Below are 22,984 nucleotides of genomic sequence, written 5' to 3'. Positions count from 1 at the left end.
CGGCGTATTTAAGTTTTTCAGTAGCATGACGGGCATATTCTTTAAAATCAACATATATACAATGGAAGATCAACTTAGTCTATTATATATACGGTGACACTAACATACGTAAGAAATAATAAACTTGACAATAAACATGTATGGTAGAAGGTCGTTTGGTATTAAAATATTTAAGTATTCTTCTTGGTAGTAATTATTGGTATCATTTTCTGCTGAGCCAAAAACAGAAAAATATTTTATTTTTATTATAAAATTTTGCAATCAAAATTTTATTTAGTTGATCAGTATATTCATTTTCGCTAATTAAGATATCTTTTTAATTGTATCATTTGGTTTGCTCAAATTGTGTTTTAATCTAATGATAGAAATATTTCTCTTATTAAATGCACTACTATTACCATTGGGATTGATAACCAAGTATTCAGAAAGAACCAAATCATATTTTATTTGGTACTCTTATTCGTTTCCGACATTGACAGGAGTGGGTTGCTCTAGTGGTGAGCACCCCCCACTTCCAACCAAGAGGTTGTGAGTTCGAGTCACCCCAAGAGCAAGGTGGGGAGTTTTTAGAGGGAGGGAGCCGAGGGTCTATCGGAAACAGCCTCTCTACCCTAGGGTAGGAGTAAGGTCTGCGTACACACTACCCTCATCAGACTCCACTAGTGAGATTATACTGGGTTGTTGTTGTTGTTGTTGTTGTTCGTTTCCAATACGAAGCAAGAAGACACTTAATATTGAATATGTTCTTATTTTATATTTCGTGTCAGTTGAATATTTTTTATTTGAGGCCAGATGTCACGACCCAAAATCTCACCCGTCGTGATGGTGCCTATCTCAATACTAGGCAAGCCGACAATCTCAATAAACCACATGTCTTTTAAATTTGAAAGCATAATGATTTAATTTAGCGGAAAAAATCTCACAAGTACAAATATAATTACTCCCAAAACCCGGTGTCACTGAGTACATGAGTATCTAATATGAATACAAGTCTGAAAAATACGGTCTATAATAGTCTAAGACCAAATACAATAAATAAGGAGATAGGGAAGGAGAGGCAAGGTCTGCGAAACACGGCAGCTACCTCAAAATCTCCGGAAAATCAACTGTGCGAAAAATTTAACACCCGCTATGTCCGAGAATACCTGGATCTGCACATGAAGCGCAGGGTGTAGTATGAGTACAACCAACTCAGCAAGTAACAATAATAAATAAGGAACTGAAGATAGTGACGAGCTACACAGTTATAGTTCACTTACAGTAATTCCAGCAAAGAATAGACATGATTTCAAATCCAGCAGTTTAAGTCAAATCAATTTTATACAGTTCATGTTCATGTAATCCGGATATAGAATCTTTCAGAGAATTTTACAACAATGACAGATAGCAACTAAATGCAATAACAAATGAAAAGCAAGTACAACCTCTCAGGCAACAGTCACTCAACTCGTCACAACAGCTCAACCACTCAGCTTTCAGCCCTCAACACTCACACGTAATGGGTTCCCGCGCTTACTGGGGGTGTACAGACTCCGGAGGGGCTCCTACAGCCCAAGCGCCATAATCCGCACAGACAACTCACGTGTTGTACGGACAACTCACGTGCTATAATATCCTGCACGGACAACTCACGTGCCATATATCCTTACCTCACTGATAGTTGCTTGGCCTTACTCAGTCATCAACCTCTCTAGTTTCTCGGGCTCTCGAAAATTACAAAGATCAACCCAAACAAAGATAAACATAGTGAATCAACAAATATCAAGAAATACTGAGGTATGATGCACAAGTAAAATCTTGACTGAGTACAAGACAACAATTAGCAAATAATTCAACAAGTACGCGACCTCTGTGGGTCCCAACAGTACTATCACATAGCCCAAGCATGATTTACAGTTAAATTTCTTCAACACAAAGAGAGCATATAACTAACAACAAGTTATTCAACTTTACAGTTTTACGGGACGGACCAAGTCACGATCCCATCGGTGCACGCCCGTCACTTAGCATGTGCGTCACCTCCAAAATAATCACATGACACAAAAATCCGGGGGTTCATACCCTCAGGACCAGATTTATAACTATTACTTACCTCAAAACATGAAATTCTTTACTCTGTTATGCCTTTGCCTCGCAAATCGGCCTCCGGATGCCTCGAATCTAGTCACAATAATTCGATTCAGTCAATAAAATTTATTGAAATTAATTCCATAAGGAAATACTAATTTTCCATAAAAATCCGAAATTTAGCTCAAAAATCGCTCGTGGGGCCCACGTCTCGGAACCCGACAAAAGTTACAAAAACTGAAAGCCCATTCTACCACGAGTCTACCCATACTAATTATACAAAAATCCAACCTCAACTCGACCTCCAAATCATCAAATCTTATTTCCAAATTTCTAAGTTCAAATCTCTGATTTACACCTCAAAAACATGTAATCTAGTTGGACTATTCGATGATAATTCAATATTATGGAGTAGAAATGATCACAAGAGACTTACCTCAAGTTTTCCTTAAAAATCTATCAAAAATCGCCTCGCCTCAAGCTCCAATTTGTTAAAAATGGCGAATGGGACGAAGTCCCATGCTTTATAATTCTGCCCGGACAGCCCTCGATCCTGCCTCGATCCTGGGCCTTCGATCATGTTACTCGATCCTAGCCCTCGACTCTGGCCTTGATCCTTGCCCCTCGACCCTGCCTTCGATCGTGGCTTCGATCTTGGGCTCGATAATGGCCCTCGACCCTGCCTTCGATCGTGGCTTCGATCCTGGGCTCGATCATGGCCCTCTATTCTGGGAGATTCTGGGCTCGATTTTTTGGGCTCGATTCTGGGAGAAGGAATTTGCAGCAGCTATTTTAGTCCACTTTTTGATCCATTAACCAACCGAAACTCACCCGAGGCCCTCGAGATCTCAACCAAATATACCAACAAGTCCTAAAATATCATACGAACTTAGTCGAGTCTTCAAATCACATCCAACAACACTAAAAACACGAATCACGCATAGATTCAAGCCTCATGAACTTTAAAACTTTTCATTTCTACAAACAACGCTGAAACCTATCAAATCACGTCCGATTGACCTCAGATTTTACACACGAGTCATAAATGACATAACAGACCTATTAAAATTTTCGGAATCGGATTTTGACCCCGATATCAAAAACTCAACCCCCCCGATCAAACTTTCCAAAAATTCAACTTTCGGCATTTCAAGCCAAATTCCACTACGGACCTCCAAATAATTTTCCAAACATGCTCTTAAGTCCAAAATCACCATAGGAGCTATTGGAATCATCAAAATTCAAATCTGAGGTCGTTTACACATAAATCCACATCCGGTCAACTTTTCTAACTTAAAATTTTTAAATTATGAGACTAAGTGACTCATTTCACTCTAAATTCCTTCCGGACCCGAACCAACTAACCCGATAAGTCATAAATCAATTATAAGGCATAAATTAAGCAGTAAATGAGGGAACAGGGTTATAATACTCAAAATGACCGGTCGAGTTGTTACATTCTCCCCCTCTTAAACAAACGTTCGTCCTCAATCGGGTTTAGAATAATACCCGGAGTCTCAAATAGGTATGGATATTTATTCCGCATCTCCTGCTCAATCTCCCAAGTAGCTTCTCTGACTGGCTGGCCTCTCCAGTGTACCTTCACTGATGATATGTTCTTTGACCCTAACTTTCGAACTTGCCGGTCTAAAATAGCCATCGGCTCCATATCATAAGTCAAATTACCATCCAGCTGTATTGTACTGAAATCCAGAATATGAGACGAATCCCCGACATACTTTCGGAGCATGGATACATGGAACACTGGATGAACACATGATATACTAGGTGGCAAGTCAAGTTCATAAGCCACCTCTCCAATCTTCTTAAGTATCTCAAAAGGCCCAATAAACCGAGGGCTCAAATCTTCCCGAACCTCAACACACCCTTCATGGGTGAAATCTTGAGCAGAACCTTCCCCCCAACTATGTAAGTAACATCACGGACCTTCCTGTCACCATAACTCTTTTGTCTAGACTGCGCCATGCGAAGCCGTTCCTGAATCACTTTAACCTTCTCCAAAGTATCCTGAACTAAGTCAGTACCCAATAGCATAGCCTCACTCGACTCAAACCATCCAACCGGAGACCGACACCATCTCCCATATAATGCCTCATACGGAGCCATTTGAATACTCGACTGGTAGCTGTTATTGTAAGTAAACTCCGTGAGTGGCAGAAATTTATCCCAAGAACCCCCAAAATCAATGACACAAGTGCGTAGCATATCCTCTAATATCTGAATAGTGTGCTCGGACTGTCCGTCCGTCTGAGGGTGAAATGTTGTACTCAACTGAACCTGGGTGCCCAATTCTCGCTGAACTGCTCTCCAAAACTGTGATGTAAACTGCGTGCCCCGATCTGAAATGATGGACACTGGCACACCGTGTAGGCGAACAATCTCGCGAATATAAATCCCAACCAACCGCTCCGAAGAATAATTAGTACTAACTGGAATAAAATGCACATATTTGGTCAACCGATCTACTATCACCCAAACAACATCAAACTTTCTCAAAGTCTGTGGGAGCCTAACTACGAAGTCCATGGTAATATGTACCCACTTCCACTCCGGAATTTCAAGTTTCTGAAGTAATCCGCCCGGTCTCTAATGTTCATACTTTGACTATTGACAATTTAAATACCGAGCTACAAATCCAACTATCTCTTTCTTCATTAGCCTCCACCAATAGTGCTGCCTCAAATCCTGATACATCTTCGCGGCACCTGGATAAATAGAGTGCCACGAACTGTGAGCTTCCTGGAGAATCAGCTCACGTAAACCATCTACATTAGGCACGTATAGCCTGCCCTGCATCCGTAATACACCGTCATCTCCAATAGTAACTTCATTGGCATCACCATGCTACACCGTCTCCTTAAGGACAAACAGATGTGGATTATCATACTGGCGCTCTCTGATGCGATCATATAAAGAAGACCGAGAAACCACACAAGTCAAAACTCGATTCGGCTCGGAAATATCCAATCTAACAAACTGGTTGGCCAAGGCCTGAACATCTAAGGCTAAAGGCCTATCTGCTATCGGTAAGTATGCAAAGCTGCCCAAACTCTCCGCCTTATGACTCAAGGCATCAGCCACCACATTGGTTTTTCCGGGATGATAGAGAATGGTAATGTCATAATCCTTAAGCAACTCTAACCACCTTCGCTGCCGCAAATTAAGATCCTTCTGTTTAAACAAATATTGTAGACTCTGATGATTGGTATATACCTCACACTGGACGCCGTACAAGCAATGCTGCCAAATTTTCAAGGCATGAAAAATAGCTGCTAACTCAAGGTCGTGGACCGGATAATTCTTCTCATGTGCCTTTAACTGTCTGGACGCATAGGCAATTCACCCTACCGTCTTGCATAAGTACTGCGCTGAGACCAATACGCGACGCGTCACAATACACAGTATAAGACTCTGAATTTGTAGGCAACACTAATATTGGAGCTGTAGTCAAAGTTGTTTTGAGCTTCTGAAAGCTCTCTTCACATTTATCCGACCACGTGAACGGAGCACCTTTTTGGGTCAATTTAGTCATAGGCAATGCAATAGACGAGAAACCCTCCACGAAGCGACGATAATAACCGGCCAAGCCAAAAAAATTTTGAATCTTAGTAACTGAAGATGGCCTGGGCCAACTCTGAACTGCCTTTATTTTCTTCGGATCCACCTTAATTCCTTCACTGGACACTATATGTCCCAAGAATGCCACCGAATTAAGCCAAAACTCACACTTAGAGAATTTGGCATAAAGTCTCTCCTCTCTCAGCCTCTGTAATACAATACCCAAGTGTTGTACATGCTCCTCCTGGCTACGTGAGTATAGCAGGATATCATCAATAAATACTACGACAAATGAATCAAGATATTGATGGAATACACTATTCATCAAGTGCGTAAATGCTGTTGGGGCATTGGTTAGCCCAAAAGACATTACAAGAATTCATAGTGGCCATAACGAGTTCTGAATACCGTCTTTAGAATATCCGAATCCCGAATTTTCAACCGGTGATACCCAGATCTCAAATCAATTTTGGAGAACACCCCCGCTCCCTGAAGCTGGTCAAATAAGTTATCAATACGCGGCAAAGGATATTTATTCTTAATTGTAACTTTGTTCAACTGCCTATAATAAATGCACATCCGCATAGTACTATCTTTCTTCTTCACAAACATAACCGGTGCACCCCAAAGTGACACACTAGGCCTAATAAACCCCCTTTTAAGGAGTTCCTGAAGTTGTTCTTTCAATTCTTTTAACTCAACTGGTGCCATACGATACAGAGGAATAGAAATGGTCTGAGTGCCCTGCACCAAGTTAATACCAAAATCAATATCCTTGTCGGGTGGCATACCCGGCAGGTCTGTAGGAAATATATCCGGAAAGTCTCGCACGACCGGTACTGCATCAATAACAGGAGTATCAGCATCAACATCTCTCACAAAGGCCAAATATGACAAACATCCCTTTCCAACCATACGTTGAGCCTTCAAATAAGAAATTATACTACTAGGAACAAAATCTAGAGAATCTCTCCATTCAACCTTTGGCAACCCCGGCATTGTCAACGTCACAATTTTTACGTGACAGTCCAGAATAGCATGACATGGAGACAACCAATCCACACCCAGGATTATATCGAAATCAACCATACCAAGTAATAAGAGATCAACTTTAGTATCCAGTTCCCCAATAGTTACGACACACGACCGATACACACGGTCCACAGTAATAATATCGCCCACCGGTGTAGACACACAAACATGTGAAACTAAGGACTCACAGGGCATGTCCAGATAATGAACAAAATACGATGATATATATGAATAAGTAGATCCAGGGTTAAATAATATAGAAGCCTCCCTATGGCACACTGATATAATACATGTGATCACTGTATTTGAAGCAACAATATCTGGCCTGGCAGGAAAAGCATAGAATCGGGCCTGACCGGCCTCCCCCTCTTAGGCGACCCCTAGCTGCATGACCCACACCCTGAGCTGGGTGGGTGGGTAGTGTAACTGCTGGTGCTGGTGTCGTTGGTCGAGAACTCAACTGTGGAGCCCCACTCAACAACCTTGGACAATCTCTCTTGAAATGACCCAATTCTCCGCACTCAAAATAACCCCTCCTCTGACGGAACTGCTGCTCCTGATAACCCAAAGAATTACCTGTAGAAGCCTAAGCGGACGAGGCATGATGAGAACTCTGCGCTTGTAGTGCACTGAATAAAGACTGGCCTGAGTGAGCACTGTAAGAACCGTGGCTAGCTGATGCACCATGATGAGCTGGACTAGTCGCCTGAGCGTGTCTGAAAGAACGACCCCTATCGCGGTAAAATTGCCACCTAAAGGAACACCGCTGAAATCACCTGAACCACGAGGCCTCTTAGCCTCCCTCTCAACTTGTTCATGACTACAAACCATCTCAATCCGACGAGCAATGCCGACCACCTCGTCGAAAGTAGCACCAGACACTCTCTATCTAGTCATGAGTAATCGTAGCTGAAAAGTGAGGCCATCTATGAACCTCTCGATCCTCTCCCTGTATGTGAGAATCAACCAGATAGCATGATGGGCCAATTCTGAAAATCTCATCTCACACTGTGTCACGGACATATCACCCTAACGAAGTTGCTCGAATTGTTTGCGTAGCTTCTCTCTGCGGGACTGAGGCACGAACTTCTCCAGGAATAGATCGGAGAACTACTTCCAGGTAAGGGGTGCTACACCGACCGGCCTATACCTCTCGTAAGCCTCCCACCATCTGAAGGCAACCCCCAGAAACCTGAAAAGTAGTGAACGAGACCCCACTGGTCTCTAGAATACTCGCTGTCCGAAGTATCCGTTGACACTTATCCAGAAAACCCTAAGCATCCTCTGACTCAGCACCGCTGAATGGTAGAGGTCTAAGCCTCTCAAATCTCTCAAGTCTTCTCTACTCATCATCTGCCATAACAGGAACTACCGGGGCCTGAGCAGCTGCAACCGGTTGGGCTGATAGTGCCTCCGGTATATGAAGTCCCTACACTACCTGGTTTGGAGTACAGGCAACAGGGGTATGAGTACCTCCCACGGCCTGAGAAGTGATAGGTGCGGCATGTGCCGAAACCACCTGAGCAAGACCAGTGCAAACAGTCAATATCTGGGATAAAGTCTCCTGAAGGCATGGAATCTCAATAGGCACAGCTGGTGCCTGAGCTGGTTTCGGCTCAGCTATATATGGAATCTGCTCCTGACCTGGAGCAACTGGTGGTACTAAAGGTGTGGGTCCAATTGTGGTACGAGCTACACCTCGACCTCTACCTCGGCCCCAGCCTCTACCACAGCCCCAGCCTCTCACGGCCCTAACTGGTAGCACTGGTTGTTGACCGTCTGATTCGGTAGTACGTGTCCTCACCATCTGTGAGAGAATAGAATAATAGAAATTTAGTTTTCGGAATCAACAAATTCGCATGACAGAATACAAGAAAGTGAAATTTTCCTAAGGGTTCTGCAGCCTCTCGAAGATAAGTATAGACGTCTCTGTACCGATCCGCAAAACTCTACTAAACCTGCTCATGACTCGTGAGACCTATGTAACCTAGGCTCTGATACTAACTTGTCACGACCCAAAATCTCACCCATCGTAATGACGCCTATCTCAACACTAGGCAAGCCTCTCACGGCCCTAACTGGTAGCACTGGTTGTTGACCGTCTGATTCGGTAGTACGTGTCCTCACCATCTGTGAGAGAATAGAATAATAGAAATTTAGTTTTCGGAATCAACAAATTCGCATGACAGAATACAAGAAAGTGAAATTTTCCTAAGGGTTCTGCAGCCTCTCGAAGATAAGTATAGACGTCTCTGTACCGATCCGCAAAACTCTACTAAACCTGCTCATGACTCGTGAGACCTATGTAACCTAGGCTCTGATACTAACTTGTCACGACCCAAAATCTCACCCATCGTAATGACGCCTATCTCAACACTAGGCAAGCCGACAATCTCAATAAACCACATGTCTTTTAAATTTGAAAACATATAACAACAACAACAACGACCTAGTGAAATTCCACTAGTGAGGTCTGGGGAGGGTAGTGTGTACGCAGACCTTACCCCTACCCCAGAGAGAGTAGAGAGAGTAGAGAGGTTGTTTCCGAAAGACCCTCGGCTCAAGAAGACGAAAAGAGACAATATCAGTATCACCAATAGAAACCATAGGAAAAATAACATCATGAAAATGAGAAAGTAGATGCAAAGCAAACGCGATAGATAATACATAGAACTGACACTATGGAAAATAAAAGAGTAGTAAGACACAACCTTGCCACTAGTTGACATCGACAAAAACCCTACCAGACTAGCCTCACAAAAGGTACGAAGTAAAGGAGGCTCAACTATGTACCTCCTAACCTACAACTCTAATACTCGACCTCTACAACTTCCTATCAAGAGCCATGTCCTCGAAAATCTGAAGCCTCGCCATGTCATGCATGATCACCTCTCCCCAATACTTCTTAGGCCGTCCTTTACCTCTTCTTGTGCCCTCCAAAGCCAGCCGCTCACACCTCCTTATCGGGGCATCTGGGCTTCTCCTTTGTACGTGTCCGAACCATCTGAGTCGCGCTTCCCGCATCTTGTCATCAATGGGAGCCACGCCCACCTTCTCCGAATATCTTCATTCCTAATCTTATCCATCCTAGTGTGTCAGCATATCCAACTCAACATCCTCATTTCTGCTACTTTTATCTTCTGGATATGTGAGTTCTTAACAGGCCAACACTCAACTCCATAAATCATGGACGGTCTAACTACCGCTTTGTAAAACTTACCTTTGAGTATTAGTGGCTCTCTCTTATCACACAAGACTCCAGATGCTGACCTCCACTTCATCCACCCACCCCAATATGGTATGTGACATCCTCGTCAATCTCGCCTTCCCTCTGGATAACCGATCCAAGGTACTTGAATTTTCCACTACTTGGTATGACCTATGATTCAAGCCTCACTTCCATGCCCACTTCCCTCGGCTCAGTGCTGAACTTACACTCCAGGTATTCCGTCTTCGTCCTGCTCAGCTTGAAACCCTTAGACTCAAGGGCCTGTCTCCAGACCTCTAACCTCTCGTCAACACTGATTCGCGACTCATCAATCAGAACTATGTCAGCGGTGAATAACATACACCATGGCACATCCCCTTGAATATGGTGTGTTAACACATCCATTACCAGGGCAAATAAGAATGGACTTAGCGCAGAACCTTGGTGTAACCCCATAACAACTAGAAACTGCTCAGAGTCGCCTCCTATAGTCCTAATCCGAGTCTTAGCCCCATCATACATGTCCTTAATTTCCCAAATGTAGGCAGCCGGCACGCCTTTTGCCTCTAAGGATCTCAAGAGAACTTCTCTAGGAACCTTGTCATACGCTTTCTCTAAATCAATAAACATCATGTGCAAATCCTTCTTCCGCTCCATGTACCGTTCTACCAACCTCCTAATAAGGTGTATAACTTCCGTAGTAGAACGACCCGGCATGAACCCGAACTGGTTGTCGGATATAGACATTGTCCTCCTCACCCTCGCTTCAACCACCCTCTCCCAAACTTTCATGGTATGACTCAGTAATTTGCATACCCCTATAATTGTTACAACTCTAGATATCACCTTTGTTCTTATACAATGGAACCACCGTACTCCACCTCAATTCTTCTGGCATCCACTTCGTCCTAAAAATAACATTAAATAGTCCAGTCAGCCACTCCAAGCTTTCTCTACCCACACACTTCCAAAATTCAATCGGGATTTCGTCTGGACCGATCGCTCTACCCCTACTCATCTTACGCATAACTCCCACGACCTCCTCAACCTCGATGCGCTTGCAGTTCCCAAAGTCACGGTGACTCTCGAAATGCTCCAGTTCACCTAGCACAATATCCCGATCCCCTTTTTTGTTCTGAAGTTTATGAATGTAAGTCTGTCATCTCCTCTTAATCCGAGCATCTTCCATCAATACTCTACCATCATTGTCCTTGATGCATCTCACTTGGTCCAAATCCCGGGCCTTTCTCTCTCTCGTCTTCGCCAGCCGGAATAACTTCTTCTCTCCGCCTTTTTTCCCCTAGTTCCTCATACATACGGCCATAGGCTGCAGTTTTAGCCTCCGTGACCGCCAGCTTTGCTTCCTTCCTAGATAACTTATACCACTCCATGCATGCCCTCATCTCCTCCTCACTTGTGCTCCCTACTAATTTTAGGTATGCTGTCTTCTTCGCTTCCACTTTACCTTGGACCACTTTATTCTACCACCAGTCTCCTTTGTGCCTACCAGAGACACCCGTCGAGGTCCCTAACACTTCTCTCGCAGCTTCCCTTATACAGTTTGCTGTCGTTGACCACATAATGCTTGCATCACCACTGTTCCTCCAGGCTCCCACAGCCGACAACCGCCCCTCCAACTCCTGGGCTTTATCCTTAGTCAAGGCACCCCACCTGATTCTCAGCCGTCCGCGGTCGAACCTTTTCCTTCTCTTCAACATAATACCAACATCTATCACTAAGAACATCTGCTGCATCGTGAGTATCTCACCCGAAATAACCTTACAATCCTTACACAACCCTCTGTCATACCTCCTAAGGAGGATATAGTCAATATGAGTCGTCGCCACAGTATTTTGGAAAGTAACTAAATGATCATCCCTCTTCGGAAAGCTAGAGTTCGCAATCACCAAACTAAAAGCCTTAGCGAAGTCTAACAGCGAAGTAACTCCTCAGTTCCTCTTCCCAAAACTGAAGCCTCCATGCACCTCGCCATAGCCGCTTGCGGTCGACCCAATTTGACCATTGAAATCCCCTCATATAAATAGCCTCTTAGTAGGCGGTACTTGACACACAATCTCATCTAACCCCTCCCAGAATCGCAGTTTAACTTCCTCATCCAAGTCCGCATGCGGGGTGTAGGCTCTAACGATGTTTAGGGTGTACTCTCCAACCACCAACTTAATAGTCATCAATCTATCATTCACCGGTATAACCTCAACCACTGACTCTTTAAGTTCCCCATCTACTAAGATACCCACACCATTCTTACCCTTCCGGACTCCGGAGTACTAAAGCTTATACCCGTCCGCATCCCTCGCCCTAGACCCTACCCACCTAGTTTTCTGGACACATGCTACATTGACCCTCATCTTCTGAAGGATCTTTGCCAACTCTATAGACTTACCCGTCAGTGTACCTATGTTCCATGACCCAATTCCCAACCTATAGGCACCCTTGTTCCCCTTACCTCCCTTTCCTGCCTTCCCACCCCCTAACCATTGCCTTGCCCCCCGCTCCCCCCGAGGACATGACCTTACTCGGCCATCCCAGACCCTAGCCACTATACCTACGATAGACTAAAGGAAATCACTAACACACACTAAGCAACAGACCAGAGTAGAAGAAGATATATTGTAACTACAGGCACGCTAATATGGTGATTAAACTAATACGAACTAAGATGGCAGCAATTTAACTAACACAACGAAGGGAAACAACAAAATGGGAGGTACCAACTCCCGCAATTAGAACCTGGAATTGTTTTGGTCTACACGGCGGCATTGCGACCACCTTGCACGTTCACGTCCAACTCCCGCGTCACCCTTTATTGACAGTCGCCCGGACTGTTCTTCACTGTTTGTACACGCACGTCCCGCTCACCGCCAAAAGCCACCGAGCCTAACTTGAAATACACACAAAACACTACAAAGCCAAACAAAGGGGGAGGGGCTGTCACCGCTACCACGGGTGAAGTCCCAACCGTAACAAAAAAGCGCAAATAAAAGGTAATGAAGAGGAAAGGAGCAGAGAAAGGCAGGGGGGGGGGTTACCCGCAACTAAGAATTAAAAATGAAGAAGAAAAGCAAGAGGGAAAAGGGCTAATATTGCTGCCCGGCGAAACAGCAGTCGCCGGCAGTGTTGTTGATCTAATAAGTATGGGAGTGGGGAAGTGGGAAAGAATAAAGAGGAGAGAGAGGAAGGGGAGGCGTGAGAGATGAAGGGGGAGGGGGGCTTACCTGCCGGTGGGGGTGGTTGCCAGCGTGGGGTGGTCGCCGGCTGCCTGTGAGTGTGTGTTCTGGTTTTTGACTGTTGGGGAGGGGATAGAGCGTTTCAAAGATTGTTGGCAGAGAGGTGGTGTTATACATATAAAAAGGTATCAATATATAAGTTAAGAAATAGAGAGAAACTAACCCAATGAGATCTACTTCTAACAGCGGAGAAAACATAATGATTTAATTTAGCGAAAGAAATCTCACAAGTACAAATATAATTACTCCCTAAACCCGATGTCACTGAGTACATGAGCATCTAATATGAATACAAGTCTGGAAAATACGGTCTATAATAGTCTAAGACCAAATACAATAAATAAGGAGATAGGGAAGGAGAGGCAAGGTTTGTGAAACACGGCAGCTACCTCAGAATCTTCGAAAAATCAACTGTGAGAAAGAATCAACACCCGCTATGTTCGGGAATATCTGGATCTGCACACGAAGTGCAGGGTGTAGTATGAGTATAACTAACTCAGCAAGTAACAATAATAAATAAGGAACTGAAGATAGTGACGAGCTACACAGTTATAGTTCACTTACAGTAATTCCAGCAAAGAATAGACATGCTTTCAAATCCAACAGTTTAAGTCAAATCAATTTTATACAGTTCATGTTCATGTAATCCGGATATAGAATCTTTCAGAGAATTTCACAATAATGACAGATAGCAACTAAATGCCACAATAAATGAAAAGCAAGTACAACCTCTCAGGCAACAGTCACTCAACTCGTCACAATAGCTCAACCACTCAGCTCTCAGCCCTCAGCACTCACACTAAATGGGTACCCGCGCTCACTGGGGTTGTACAAACTCTGAAGGGGCTCCTATATCCCAAGCGTCATAATCTGCACGGACAACTCACGTGCTATAATATCCTGCAGGGACAAATCACGTGCCATATATCCTTACCCCACCGACAGGCCCTTGGCCTTACTTAGTCCTCAACCTCTCTTGTCTCTCGGGCTCTCCGAAATCATAAAGATCAGCCCAAACAAAGATAACATAGTGAATCAACAAATATCAAGAAAGACTGAGGTATGATGCACAAGTAAAATTATGACTGAGTACACGACAACAATTAGCAAATAATTCAACAAGTACACGACCTCTGTGGGTCCAACAGTACTATCACATAGCCTAAGCATGATTTTAAACATGATTTACAGTCAAATTTATTCAACACAAAGATAGCATATAACTAACAACAAGTTATTCAACTTTACAGTTTCACGAGACGGACCAAGTCGTGATCCCTTCAGTGCACACCCACACGCCCGTCACCTAGCATGTGCGTCACCTCCAAAATAATAACATGACACAAAAATCAGGGGTTTCATACCCTCATGACCAAATTTATAACTGTTACTTACCTCAAAACGTAAAATTCTTTACTCTGTTATGCCTTTGCCTCGCAAATCGGCCTCCGGGTGCCTCGAATCTAGTCACAATAATTCGGTTCAGTCAATAAAATTTATTAGAATTAATTCCATAAGAAGATACTAATTTTTCATAAAAATCCGAAATTTAGCTCAAAATTCGCCCACGTCTCGGAACCCGACAAAAGTTACAAAATCCGAAAGCCCATTCCACCACGAGTCTACCCATACTAATTTTACAAAAATCCAACCTCAACTCGACCTCCAAATCATCAAATCTTATTTCTAAATTTCTAAGTTCAAATCTCCGATTTACACCTCAAAAATATGTAATCTAGTCGGATTATTCGATGATAATTCAATATTATGGAGTAGAAATGATCACAAGGGACTTACCACAAGTTTTCCTTGAAAATCTTTCAAAAATCGCCTCTCCTCAAGCTCTAATTTGTCAATAATGTCAAAGATAGCCCTCGATCTTGCCTCGATCCTAGGCCTTCGATCGTGTTCCTCGATCCTGGGCCTCGATCCTGGGCCTCGACCCTGGCCTTCGATCCTTGCCCTCGATCATGGCCCTCGACCTTGCTTTCGATCGTGGCTTCGATCCTGGGGTCGATCATGGCCTTCGACCCTAGCTTCGATCCTGGGGTCGATCATGGCCCTCGATTCTGGGAGATTCTGGGCTCGATTCTGGGAGAAAGAATTTGCAGCAGAAGGAAATTGCAGCAGCTATTTTAGTCCACTTTTTGATCCGTTAACCATCTGAAACTCACCCGAGGCCCTCGGGTCCTCAACCAAATATATCAACAAGTCCTAAAATATCATACGAACTTAGTCGAGTCTTCAAATCACATCCAACAACACTAAAAATACGAATCACACATAGATTCAAGCCTAATAAACTTTGAAACTTTCCATTTCTACAAACAACGTCGAAATCTATCAAATCACGTCCGATTGACCTCAAATTTTGCACACGAGTCATAAATGACATAACAGACCTATTAAAATTTTTAGAATCGGATTTTGACCCCGATATTAAAAAGTCAACCTCCGGTCAAACTTTTCAAAAATTTAACTTTCGGCATTTCAGGCCAAATTTCACTACGGACCTCCAAATAATTTTCCGAACACGCTCCTAAGTCCATAATCATCATACGGAACTATTGGAATCATCAAAATTTGAATCCGAGGTCGTTTACATATAATCCACATCCGGTCAACTTTTCTAACTTAAAAGTTTTAAATCATGAGACTAAGTGACTCATTACACTCCGAATTCCTTCCGGACCCGAACTAACTAACGCGATAAGTCATAAATCAATTGTAAGACATAAATTGAGCAGTAAATGGGAGAACGAGGTTATAATACTCAAAACGACCGGCATGGTCGTTACACCAGAAGTATAACTTGGCAAGCTAGCCTTTACAATCTCTGTTTTTGTCGATTTTGGAACTGGTAGTACTTGACATAAAACAAAAATAAAGAAGAGAAAGAAAAGGAAGTTTTTTCTTTATTTCAATCCAAATAAGAGAAAAAAGAAACCACTCAAAAATGAAAGTTAGATAAAGAAGTCTTTGCTACTTCTTTCCTCGACTAATGGAAAAAAATTCTTCTTTCTACCCTGTCTCGCACCATCCATCTCCAAATAGTAAATGCGCTACTGAGCTCAGATGTTCGCTTAAGATTTGCTTTCTGCGCGTGCTGATGTGATGATAATTCAGAAACTTTTTTTGCAAAAAAGAAGGGCCATGTTCCTATGGGTTCACGTGCTTACTTTGAATAAAGATAAATAAAAAAAAATAGATAGGCGGCGGAGTCAGATCTTGGAGTAAGCTCCTTTCCATGGGCAATCTACTCAAGAGTTTAGGCCCCTGATTCGGTCTATGTCTAGGCTGCTGCCGTACTCAAAGCCCAATGGGGAGGGTGTCGAGAGCGAGGATCCATTTTCTGCATCTCGAGTGGTTTAGTAACCCGCATTACCTCCCAAACCATTAATTTTTTACCAAACGGTTTATTAATATCTAATATATCTCTAGAACTTTGTTTGACACTTAGCCATAAGTGCTTCATCCCATATTGTCAATTTTGCTTTCCTTATAAATTTAGCACCATTGCTCTGCTTTGATATATTTGTGAGTTGTTTGAAGATGTATATCAAATTTAAAGTGGGTAGCCTCACAATAAAAGCGTAGTTGGTACACCACTTGCTATTATTGCTAACAATGTCATGCCTCTTGATATGATATTTCCAAGTAATGTGTGACATATAAATATTATTTTGATTTCGCTAGAGGCATCTACAAATAATAATCCCGTTATAGCAGAGTCGTCTCTTTATAATATAGTCTTGAAAGCTTGTTCTTGTTTAGAATTTACCTTTGATTGTGCTTCCTTAGACACTTGTATAGCATTTTGATTCTTAATAATATATTAACCTTTTTACTTGGTGTTCTAACTCTCTTTTTATGGAATAAATTTATGTACCCTAAGATTTTTTTTAATTTGAATACGAATTTTACTCATATAATGAATTTAAAAAATAATTGAATTGGATTCTCTTGCTAAATAATTAATTAAAAAATTTAATTATTTGATTTTAACATAAAAAATAATTTATTCTATATTGATTCAGATCTTAATATTAGTTCATCTCTTATTTTGAATATTTAATCTTAATTATAATTTTATCCACCATAAATTTTATATTCAAAGAGTAAAAGATTGATATGACATTTTACTTTTAGATTTTTATGTTTGTATAATCATTAGTGGTATTGACTCTTACCTACCATTTTTTTTCTCTTTCTCACACATTTATATTCTCAAACATTTTCTTAGTTGTTGTTTAATAATTGGGTATTTTTTAATATTACACGAAAAATTGATAAAAAATATTATTTGAGTAGGAAAATAATTCAAATATAATATAAAAATATATTATCGTTGGGGTATTTTTTGTAATCAATTTTAACTCATAATGCAGTCCATTTAACATTACTTTTTATTTTGTATTGGACATTATGCAGTGGTAATGTATTGTCAATACGAAGGATTCTGATGAAATTGATTTTATTAAGCTTTCCTACATTTTTTTAATAAGAATTTAATAGACAAATTTTATTAATTTTAAAATCTTAAATATTAAAAATTAGCATAGAAGGCATTGTAGTCCAAACAATAAGTTATTGCAGTTATGCTTGTCACACCTCCTTTTTTCCGAGGGGATATGAGAGTTTTTTCAATTTAAGTGACATTATTCGAAATGAGATTATTTATTGATTCAAAGTTGCCACTTGGAATATTTTTGTGGTGTCCCAAGTCACCGGTTTATTTTAGAATCCCAAATCGAGGAAATTAACTCTTATTTATGGTCTGCGAACACACAAGACTGAGTAAGGAATTCTGTTAACCTAGGAGAAGGTGTGAGGCACTCCCGAATTCCGTGGTTCTAGCACGGTCTCTCAACTATTAATAATTGGCCTAATTATCTGATTTAAAATATATTTGAGACATATTGTGCATTTTTACCTTTTAAACCGCTTTTAATTATTTATGGAATCTGTTTGAACAAGTTGCGATGTCGCACACTCATTTGTTTTTGGTACAAATTGTGAATCGCGCCACGTGAAACGCACCCGCGATTTACAATATGTTAATATTATTATTATTTGAAGTTATGGCCGGGTCACATGAATTGCGCACCCGAATTAGGGATTATGTATCACGACTATACCACGGGAACCGTACACATAACCGTGATGATTAATTACGCGCCTAAAGCAAACTACGATGTTTATGGGTTTAAATGATTTCCTAAGGTTTAAGATTACATGAGGATGTCTGGAATTATGGAGTTATTTGTGGACAAAGTCTGCAATTAGCTAAATCGAATTCGAACTATTGACGAGCCAAGACTTCCCAGTCATTTAAATTTGTTTATAGTTTGAATACATTTGGGACTACTCGAGTTCAAAAGAGGATAATCAATTAATGATGAAAGGGATATATAACTTGAGGGACAGTAATATTAAACCTCATGTTCTTTCAACTTGGGCCCAGAAACAAGCCCTATGTATTATTGTAAATAGAAGAATTCATTCAATCCACACATCAAACCCCTTACTGGCATCATTATGCTGTAAATAAAAGGTATGAGCGGTTCGTTTCTTACAAAATAAGAGAAAGAAAAAGCCAGACACTCTAATAGAACTTTTATGAGATAATCAAATACACCCTTAATATCAAACCCATTGATCATGGCTTAGAACAAAAATCAGTGGCCATTTTTATATTTACAACAATCAAATGTTCTCAAATAGCAACTTAATAGTATCTTGAAATTATAATGAAGCTAATTACCAAACTATTAGTATTGATAATAATACTAAATCAACGGCCCTACATGCTTCATTACCACACATAGCTTAGCCATCATTCAAGCAAAAAACCTGTTCTATTTTAAAGCTCATACTTAAGCAAATTATGAGAATGTCAATGATTAGAGCTAAGAATTATCATGTGAGTAAAGCCATTAAAATGCAACTCAAACCAACTTGTGGACAGATCCACAGTTGTTGACCTTCAAATCCATCATTAGACCTTAATTTATCATAAAAAGCAAGCTCAGATTTCCAGCAGTTAGTATTTTGAATAGAGGCAGCATGTATTTGACCATGAGATATGTAGTTTGAAATCTAACTAAACATGTGAAATCAACTACAATTTCAGCCACAAAATTACTAAGGAGACCATTTGTCCTCAATCATGCAAATCCATAACAAGTTTAAGGTCTAAAGCATATCAAAACTAATATTCATTCACGTTTACAAACAGGAATAGTCAATTTACGCAACCACAACAAATAACTTTAAGGAATAACTAACATTTAATTGCAAATCAAACAGAGGTACAAGTGCAGCGAGATGTGTACCTAAACTTGCAAATGAAGCTGAATTTCGCCAAGTAAAGATCAAGGAGTATAGCTAACAAAGAGCTCAAAACAGAGCAGCAACAGAGATCACGAGGACAATTTGAATCCCAGATGAACAAAAGAAAACAACAGCAGCAATTAAACCAGCAATTTCTTCCAACCAAACCAAACTTTGAACTCAGAAATGATGCCAAAATCCCAAAGTGACTAGAAGCAGCTTTCAATCTTTATATCTCTCTGATTTTTGGAGTGTTTTTAACAGCTTTTTAAACTCAAATTTCAAAGAAAAACCTAAATTTCTAGTAGTTGTGACCCTTTTTTGTCTAAGACTGTGTGTGCTTTTTGAGTGAATATGCTGAATATTAACCTCCGTGTATGAGGAGTATAGGGTCCCTTTTATAGAATGTGAGAGTGCAAGATGATAGGAATGAGAGAGAGTGAAGGAATCTGCCAGCCTTCCCTTAAAATCAGGGAATTGACATCTTTTCAAAATAGAAAATGGACAGATGTCCAATTTCTTAACAGATTGGGACATATGTCCTTGTTTCTAGAAACTTCTTTTATTCCCAGAACCTATGAACTTCTGAAAAGTTCACTCTATTCTCTATTAACCCAAATATTCAAAGAATTAAGCCAAATGACCAACAAGCTTAGGCCCAAACTAATTGGGCTTTCTATTTGTCAAGCCTGACAACTCATCAAGTTCCAAAACTAAAACAGCCCAAAAGATAAAAAATAAACAAAACGATTGATTTTGAACAATTAAAGCTAACACTATAAAAATGATAAATACAAAGAGTTTAATATGACAAAAACTAACTGAAACATTAATAAGCTATGAAATTAAACTTGTTAATTAGCAAAGGAATCTAAAAATCAGTGATTAAGCTAAAATTAGAGAACAAATAAAACATAGACAATCTACTAGTTAATCCTAACTAAATTCCTGAATTAATTAAAAATGATTCAATTAACCTAAACACATGCGATTAACTAATCGAGGTCCTGCAATTGAACTGTTAATCTACTCATGCAAACACGGAATCGAATAGTATGCAAAGTGTCTAACTAAATTGAATAAAAATGCAAAACAGATGTTCAAGAAAATTATTAATTCTGAACAAAAGAAAAGGATCACGGAGTTACCAATTGAAGCCGTATAAGAGCTAATAATAAAGAGACTGGGAATCGACATCAACTCCGATAAACTGAACAAACTCCGGTAGCCGTGAGATGAACTGAGACTAACATCAATCAATTGCTCTCATCAAGAGCAATCAATTAATGTAGGTTTTGAGTTTAAACGGGCCGGGGTCGAGGAGTAATTAGAAGAGGAAGGATTTAGTTTTTTTTCCAGGATTTCCAGATCCAAAATTGGAAGGATTTGATAGGGGTTTCGGAAAGTTTGATGGTGAATTTGGATTGAGGGTGAAGAGAGGATTATAGGGTGTGATTTTGAGGGGGTTTGGAGTAGCGTCGCTGCCGCAAGCGATTTTCGGCGGCTGCAGACGGCGGAGGTGAGAGAGAGAGGTGAGGAAATTTTGAGGTTAATCTCTAGGGTTTTGGGGAGGGGGGTCCGACATTTTAAAGGGGAAATAAGATCAGTTCCAGTCGTTGGATGGTGGAAGATCAACGACTGAGATTGGCTTAGGGCAAAACGAGGTCGTTTAATAAGGGGGAGTTAGACCGAATTTTAAAAGGGAGTTGGGCTGGGGGAGAAGAACGACTGGGCCTCTGAAATGGCTGGCCCAGTTGTGAATGAAGAGAAAATAACCCCTTTTCCTTTCTTTAATCTTTTCTCTTTTTGACTTTAAATCATAATTAATTAAAAACCTAAATTGAGTCCTAAATTAATATAATTTATAAAATTAAAATTAATTATCTATTTCTAACATTAAAACAACTAATTAACTTAAAAACTAAAGAAAAAAAAATACTAATTTTAAAGACTAAAAGCAAAATATGTAAAAATTGACCATTTTTGCAATTTTTTGCTTAATAATGCAATTACTCTTGTAATTAATTCCTAAATGCAAATAAACCTAAAATGTTATACAACGAATATTTTAGACAATATTTGGGTATTTTATTATAATTTTAGAATATTAAACATGCAACTAAATGTAAACAACAATTAACAAGAAATTCCTAAAAATTATATAAAAATTAAAATAATTAAAAACAAATCTATATTTTTTTTTTGTGAATTTGTAGGAGTATTTTTTCTTCGGGCAAAAATCACGTGCTAACAACTGCCCCTCTTTGCTTGATGTTTGGCATATTTCGATATGTGTTGATGTTACTTTACCCATGTTTTAACCGCTTTTTGATGCTATTTGATCTTTAAAATGCCCAACATGGTTTAATTATTGGTTTTATGACTAATTGAGTTGTGTGTGATGAATTAGGGTGTGTGGAGTGCAAAAATATGAAGAAAAGGTGCTCTAGGTAGAGGAAGAGAGATTGGATGCGTCGCATCCAATCTAGAAAAAGATCAGTTCGCGCACCCTTAGCAGTGAAGTCAGCCCATAGCATCCGCACCTGGGCAAAGCTGAGATGGAGGAACTAGGGGTGGATGCGTCGCATCCACCCTCGCATGCAAAGCTGAGAAATAGAAGAGAAGGCTGGATGCGTCGCATCCACCTTCGCAGGCAAAAATTGAAATGGAGGACAAGGTGGATGCGTCGCATCCACCTTAGCATCAATCCCTGAAGCCGATTTGGACTAGGAATAGGAGAGCTTTGGCCCACGACTTTTGTACGCAATATATAAGCTAAAAACGCCTCTTTTAGGTTATCGAACATATTGGGAAGGGGGAAAAAAGCCACGACAAAGCTGTGGAGGCCGGAATTCATCAAGTTCCATCTTTCTCCCACCAAACTTAGTAATTTTTATGTTTCTTTATATGATTTGTTGTTTGGCTACCATGTCTATATGGAGCTAAACTTCACGTTCTAGGGTTGTGGTTCTTTCATGACTATTGTTATTCGGATATTGATTTTGACTTCTTGATTTATCATATTAGTTTATTTATTCTATCTTGCGCTTAATTATTTAATTGCTTGATCACCAATTGAATACTATCTACGAATCTAGAATTGAACTCGAAAGTGGGAATTCTAGATTGCATATAGGATTGAGTAGAGCAAGTTCTTGAACTCGGGCATCGGGGAACGGATTCGTGGTTAGGATAGACATATACCTAATTGCCTTGCTTGGTTGATTTACAGGAATTATAAATGCGTTCTTGTTGATTCTAACTCCATAGACATATAGGCGTTAGGTTAGCTTGAATAGGCGAGTAAGAACTCGACAGATTCTTATGAGCATTTACCCCTGTCAACCAATAAGCTAGATAAATTAGTCGGTCAATTCAATTGAAGAATACAATAGGATTGTTAGATAGCCCATAACCCTAGATCGTTTTCATTACATTGATATCATTAAAATCTGCTCTTTCTCTGTTCAAAGTTTATTATTTATATTTTTCTTATTTAATTAGTTAGAATAAAATA

The 22,984-nt window shown here is 40.4% G+C and overlaps 1 long non-coding RNA gene across 12 annotated transcripts; it reads right to left on the bottom strand.

The window, feature by feature from the left end:
* Positions 1-898: 898 nt before the first annotated feature.
* LOC142180251 (uncharacterized) lies at positions 899-21,087 on the bottom strand. Of its 12 annotated transcripts, XR_012708453.1 has the most exons (7): positions 19,470-21,041; positions 14,932-15,348; positions 14,530-14,597; positions 13,524-13,590; positions 12,638-12,808; positions 2,093-2,160; positions 899-1,151 (listed from the first exon to the last, which is right to left on the bottom strand). It is a non-coding gene; the product is annotated as an uncharacterized LOC142180251 (long non-coding RNA). The 12 variants fall into 12 exon arrangements; XR_012708456.1 differs by lacking the exons at positions 2,093-2,160; positions 12,638-12,808 and adding an exon at positions 14,400-14,456; XR_012708452.1 differs by lacking the exon at positions 2,093-2,160.
* Between the last annotated feature and the right edge of the window lie 1,897 nt (positions 21,088-22,984).

This window comes from Nicotiana tabacum, chromosome 4 (assembly GCF_000715075.1).
Source record: "Nicotiana tabacum cultivar K326 chromosome 4, ASM71507v2, whole genome shotgun sequence".
NCBI classification, from domain to species: domain Eukaryota; kingdom Viridiplantae; phylum Streptophyta; class Magnoliopsida; order Solanales; family Solanaceae; genus Nicotiana; species Nicotiana tabacum.
Note: the sequence above shows the minus strand (reverse complement) of the source record. Positions and strands in the feature narration are given on the sequence as shown.